The sequence below is a fragment of the Nerophis lumbriciformis genome, linkage group LG07 (genome assembly GCF_033978685.3).
Source record: "Nerophis lumbriciformis linkage group LG07, RoL_Nlum_v2.1, whole genome shotgun sequence".
In the NCBI taxonomy this organism is placed as follows: Eukaryota; Metazoa; Chordata; class Actinopteri; order Syngnathiformes; family Syngnathidae; genus Nerophis; species Nerophis lumbriciformis.
In genome coordinates this window covers 3,622,501-3,628,929 of record NC_084554.2, presented here as the reverse complement: position 1 = coordinate 3,628,929, position 6,429 = coordinate 3,622,501, and positions in this window count along the sequence as shown.

Here is a 6,429-nt window from a genome sequence, read left to right as displayed (position 1 = left end):
TTCAATTGTTCACAGACTGGTCGCGCTCATCAGAATGACAAGACACTTCCGGTCTGCAGGTGATAGCATTCAATTGGGAAGAAACGCCCTACTGCCCCCTACTGACCAATGTGAATACTGATAAATGTGTAATGACAGCTCCAAAAACGAATTCAAACCACAAAATAAAATAAATAAATCAACACAAAAATGTGACACATTATGGGTGGGTCACATATGCATGTACAGTAGATGGCAGTATTGTCCTGTTTAAGAGTGTCACAACATTGCTGTTTACGGCAGACGAACTGCTTTACGGTAGACACTGTTGTTGTGTGTTGTCAACACGTCACTCAGGTCCGCCTGGATTTCGGGAGTTTTTCGGGAGAAAATTTGTCCCGGGAGGTTTTCGGGAGAGGCGCTGAATTTCGGGAGTCTCCCCGGGAAATCCGGGAGGGTTGGCAAGTATGCTTAAAGGGGAACTGCACTGTTTTGGGATTTTGCCTATCGTTCACAATCGTTATGAGAGACAAGAAGACAAAAAGATTCGTTTTTTTTTCGCTTTCTAACATGTCTTGTTCTTAATGGCTAGAAATGGTACAGTTGGGACAAAATGTGGCTGCTAGACTTTTGACAAGAACAAGAAAGTTTGATCATATTACACCTATACTGTATAGACCTTTATATACATATATACATATATATATACCTATACTGGCTCACCTGCACTGGCTTCCTGTGCACTTTAAGGTTTTACTACTTACGTATAAAATACTACACGGTCTAGCTCCAGCCTATCTTGTCGATTGTATTGTACCATATGTCCCGGCAAGAAATCTGCGTTCAAAGAACTCCGGCTTATTAGTGATTCCCAGAGCCCAAAAAAAGTCTGCGGGCTATAGAGCGTTTTCTATTGGGGCTCCAGTACTATGGAATGTTCTATCAGTAACAGTTAGAGATGCTACCTCAGTAGAAGCATTTAAGTCCCATCTTAAAACTCATTTGTATACTCTAGCCTTTAAATAGACCCCCTTTTTTAGACCAGTTGATCTACGTTCCCATCCTCACCTATGGTCATGAGCTTTGGGTTATGACCGAAAGGACAAGATCACGGGTACAAGCGGCCGAAATGAGTTTCCTCCGCCGGGTGGCAGGGCTCTCCCTTAGAGATCGGGTGAGAAGCTCTGTCATCCGCGGGGAGCTCAAAGTAAAGCCGTTGCTCCTCCACATGGAGAGGAGCCAGATGAGGTGGTTCGGGCATCTGGTCAGGATGCCACCCAAACGCCTCCCTAGGGAGGTGTTTAGGGCACGTCCGACCGGTAGGAGGCCACGGGGAAGACCCAGGACACGTTGGGAAGACTATGTCTCCCGGCTGGCCTGGGAACGCCTCGGGATCCCCCCGGGAAGAGCTGGACGAAGTGGCTGGGGAGAGGGAAGTCTGGGCTTCCCTGCTTAGGCTGCTGCCCCCGCGACCCGACCTCGGATAAGCGGGAGAAGATGGATGGATGGATGGATGGACTATTTACATTGTAGATCGTCACTGAAGGCATCAGAACTATGACACCTGTGAAGTGAAAACCCTTTCAGGTTCACCTCTTGAAGCTCATGGAGAGAATGTCAACAGTGTGCGAAACAGTAATCAGAGCAAAGGGTGGCTATTTTGAAGTAACTAGAATACAAAACATGTTTTCAGTTATTTCACCTTTTTTTTGTTAAGTACACAACTCCACATGTGTTCATTCATGGTTTTGATGTGACAAGTCATGGAAATGAAGAAAACGCATTGAATGAGAAGGTGTCCAAACTTTTGTATGTGTGGCATTTGTCGATATAAACAAGTATCAAATAATTATAGTTTCATGTTCCTTACAGACACAAAGCTTCCAAACCATGTGCGTATTAGAAGTATCCAGTAACGAGCATGTTCACAATCATTCAACTTGACTGTATCACGATCTTAAACTTCATGATCTATTCGCCCCCAAAAAAAACTATTACAACTCCGCTTCAATTTAAAGACAGCATAAGACAGTTAGTAATAAATAGGTTAAGATGATGTTCATTGTCTGAGTAATTTCACTTAATCAACCCTTCTCTAACATCTCTACCATGAATTGATAAACAAGTGGAAAAACTTATTGGGGTGTTACCATTTAGTGGTCAATTGTAGGGAATATGTACTGTACTGTGGAATCTACTAATACAAGTTTCAATCAATCAATCAATTCCACACAATACACGTATGTAGGATTTGTTGGTGTGTCCAAAACGTTGGCCTGTACTCATACTTGCCAACCCTCCCGAATTTTCCGGGAGACTCCCGAAATTCAGCGCCTCACCCGAAAACCTCCCGGGACAAATATTCTCCCGAAAATCTCCCGATTTTCAGCCCGGAGCTGGAGGCCACGCCCCCTCCAGGTCCTTGCGGACCTGAGTGAGGACAGCCTTTTTTCACGACGGGAGGACAACAGGGTGACAAGAACTAAATCATGCAGACTAGGGATAAATTGTATTATTATGTTTATCTTACCTAAAAATAAATATATTTATTAATTTAAAAAATAAATAAATGTTTACTATATTTTGCTAAAAACATCAAAATGAATTGTATTTTTTATTTGTATTTTTTCTGACTCCTTATTACATCCAGCCATAGAATTATACATTAAAATAAACATATTTGAAATAATTAATTTTAAATTATCATAATAATTCATTTAAAATGACCATATTTAATTATTAAAATAATTGCTTGTTTATCAACAACTTTAGCATTTTATTCATTACATTTTGAAGCTCTCAGAAGCCAAGTTATGTTATATTCCTTAAGATTTATTTATGCAAGTTTGAAGTATCAATTATCTAAACACAGTTTTGTTTGCATATTTTCAGGATGTATGTATATATATATATATATATATATATATATATATATATATATATATATATATATATATATATATATATACATATATATAGCTAGTAGAGATGCGCGGATAGGCAATTATTTCATCCGCAACCGCATCAGAAAGTCGTCAACCATCCGCAATCCACCCGATCTAACATTTGATCAGAACCGCATCCGCCCGCCATCCGCCCGCACCCGCCCGTTGTTATATATCTAATATAGACGATGCAAGGCATTAGTGAGGTTATAAAGCTTTTGCCTGTTAAAGAAAGGAGACTGATCCAATGCAGCACAGACATTCGCGTGCCACGCTGTCACGGCCCAGACGCACGACAGTGCGCAATCATATGGGAGCCGCGCTGAGCGCACCTCCAAGCGCGTCTCGCTGCCGGCGACGGCCGGGTATATGGGCCCGACGCTCCAGCGCCATCCATTTTCAGGGCTAGTTGATTCGGCAGGTGGGTTGTTACACACTCCTTAGCGGGTTCCGACTTCCATGGCCACCGTCCTAGCTGCTGTCTAAATCAACCAGGGTGAGCCCCACCCCTTTCGTGAGCGCACTGCGCGCGGAGTGACCCCTGTTACGCGCCCCCGGCAACAGGGGTGGCGGGCAGGTAAGCTGCGCGGGCAGGTAAGCTGCGCGGGCGGAGCGCGCGGAGTGACCCCTGTTACGAGCCCCCGGCCACGGGGGTGGCGGGCAGGTAAGCTGCTTACCTGCTGCGCGTGACGCCGGCTGTGGCGAAGGCGGACGAGGCGGGGTGTCGGTGCGGTGGGCGCGGTGGTGACCCTGGACGTGCGTCGGGCCCTTCTCGCGAATCGCCTCAGCTACGGCTCCCGGTGGGGCCCTCTCGGGGGAAGGGGCCTCGGTCCCGGACCCCGGCGAGGCGTCCCTTCTCCGCTCCGTAAAAGTGTCCATCTCTTTTTTTTTTTTTCTTCTGTTGTGGCATATGCAGCAGGTGCCTGCTCGTTTTTCGTATGTGGGTAACAACATTTAACTATGTATATATATTTCCCAATTGGTTTAACTGCCACCCGCCTGAATCTATTTAAAATCTAATTTTTTTTTATTTCAACCACCCGACCCGACCCGACCCGCGAATAAAATCTAATTTTTTTTAATTTCATCCGCCCGATCCGCGGATAATCCGCGGATAATCCGCGGACTCCGCGGTTGTGCCCGCAAACCGCGCATCTCTAATAGCTAGAATTCACTGAAAGTCAAGTCTTTATTTTATTTATATATATATATATATATATATATATACATATATATATATATATATATATGTATGAAATACTTGACTTGGTGAATTCTAGCTGTCAATATACTCCTCCCCTCTTAACCACGCCCCACCCCACCCCCGGCCACGCCCCCCACCTCCCGAAATCGGAGGTCTCAAGGTTGGCAAGTATGCCTGTACTGTATGTCTCGAAATCTGAGGTGAACCAGCAGAATGTGTTTGACTTTCAATACCTAGAAGATGAAATTGCTTTTGCGGATTTGTAATGGGGGGTAAAAACGGTGTCTCCACCCGATGAAATGTAAGGACAAGCTTGCCTGAATTGAATTCTGAATAAGCAGGTGAATGACATCATATTCAAGAATTCAAGCTAGCACTCACTCGAAACCCGTAGAGGAATGTCATGTTTACCTTTTTTGTAACATACATTCACATGTCACTTTGTTTCTGGCGAGTTCCGCGAAACATCTTGACACGCTTAGGTGGACAAGCTCCTGGAAAATCAGCATCAACGCAGTAGGGAGCGGGGGTGCTGACAAGGGGGCTGGAACCCTGACCATGACAGTCGCAGATGTATCCTTTAGACCTGGCCCGTGAACCTACGTAGTCCATGTTTTGACACACTGTCAGTCTCTCTTGAATCTAGTGGAGGTCTGAGGATGGCTGCAACACCTGCTGTTTATGTTTCTAATCAAGCGGCCTTGATAGCCTGCCTTCCCACCTGGGTTCAAATATAGCAAACACAATCAAGAGGGAAATGATTGAAACACTCCTTTTGCTGAGGATGATCAATAACTGGAGACTGGGTTTGGGGCAGGGTGGTTAGAATTAGTGTTCGGATTCCAGTGTCCTAAACTTTGACAATAATAGACCAAAACCAAATGTCCACTGCAGAGGATGCTGGTTCTCAATGACAGGAGTCCTATCCAGATAAGACCCGGTGGATCGAGGACAGATCTGTGAAAAGGTCTGCTCGGTACAACCCATTAAACTGTCAAGGTGGTTGGGAGTCAGGTGAAAGAAACCATGTGGCAGGTCTTAGACAAACAAACCGTAAAGTGGTTCACCTTTGCCATCTAATAACAGTTAGTTTTACACTCAAGGGTGATGACTTGTGGAATTGTGAAGTGTTTCTGAGGCAATGCAGAAAGAAGCGGTCCGGCAAAGGAAAGAGTCATCTCCTGTGTAAGCAGGTGTTGATGGTCGGGAGTACGGCTGCGAAGGCTGAGCCGAGGATCCCATTGACTGATGATCCACTGGGGCTTGACAGAGGCCAAAGAGAGTGGAGCGCCTCCAAACTGGATCATGCCCACATGTCCAAAGTCTGGCAGCTCTCTCGTCCTCCAGGGAGGAACCCGCCACGAAGCCGAAGCGAAACCTTGCGTCTGTGCTGCGGGTCTCGCACGCAGGCCTCAGACAGACTGATTGGTCTGCCGGGCTTAGTAATTTTGTTTGTTAGCGTTGGAACGGCGCAGACTTCAAGCTGGCTGGTTGAAAGTCTGTGGATAAATGGCTTGTATTTCCCTAAATTCTTACATTTCAAAGTTCAGGAAGGCTTTTATCCAAGTACAGCTGTCATTTGCTTTGGGAGCGCTACTGTTTGGGGGCTTTTTTGTCATTTGTCCTAAGCCAGGGGTTTTGTGGTGCAGCGAGCCTACGAACAATCTCTGGTTGGAGCTGTCCCTACTCTGCTTTACTGTACTTACCCGTTTACTGGGGGACCTTTTAGTCTGTGAAAGGTGCTGTGCAAATAAATCTTTACATTTAGCCTGTCACATCGCAAATTTAACTTCTTATTTGAAGATGTTTTTTGTTTTTTTTGTAAACTACTGCGTCCGCCAAAATCCAAATAAGTGCTAACTAAATAAAGTAAAAATATAAGTGGATGTATTGCATGTGATCTACTAAGACTGTGTGTACAATTGATAACAAATTGAAAAGTGGTGCATACTGCCCTATTTAAATGAGGTTTTTGGTGTAACATACCAGCCATATAACTAAATCACGAACTCATCACAGCCCCTAATATATATATATATATATATATATATATATATATATATATATATATATATATATATATATATATATATATATATATATATATATATATATATATATATATATATATATATATATAAGTACCAATGATTGTCACACACACACAAGGTGTGGTGAGATTATCCTCTGCATTTGACCCATCACCCTTGTTCACCCCCTGGGAGGTAAGGGGAGCAGTGAGCAGCAGTGGTGGCTGTGCTCGGGAATCATATATATATATATATATATATATATATATAT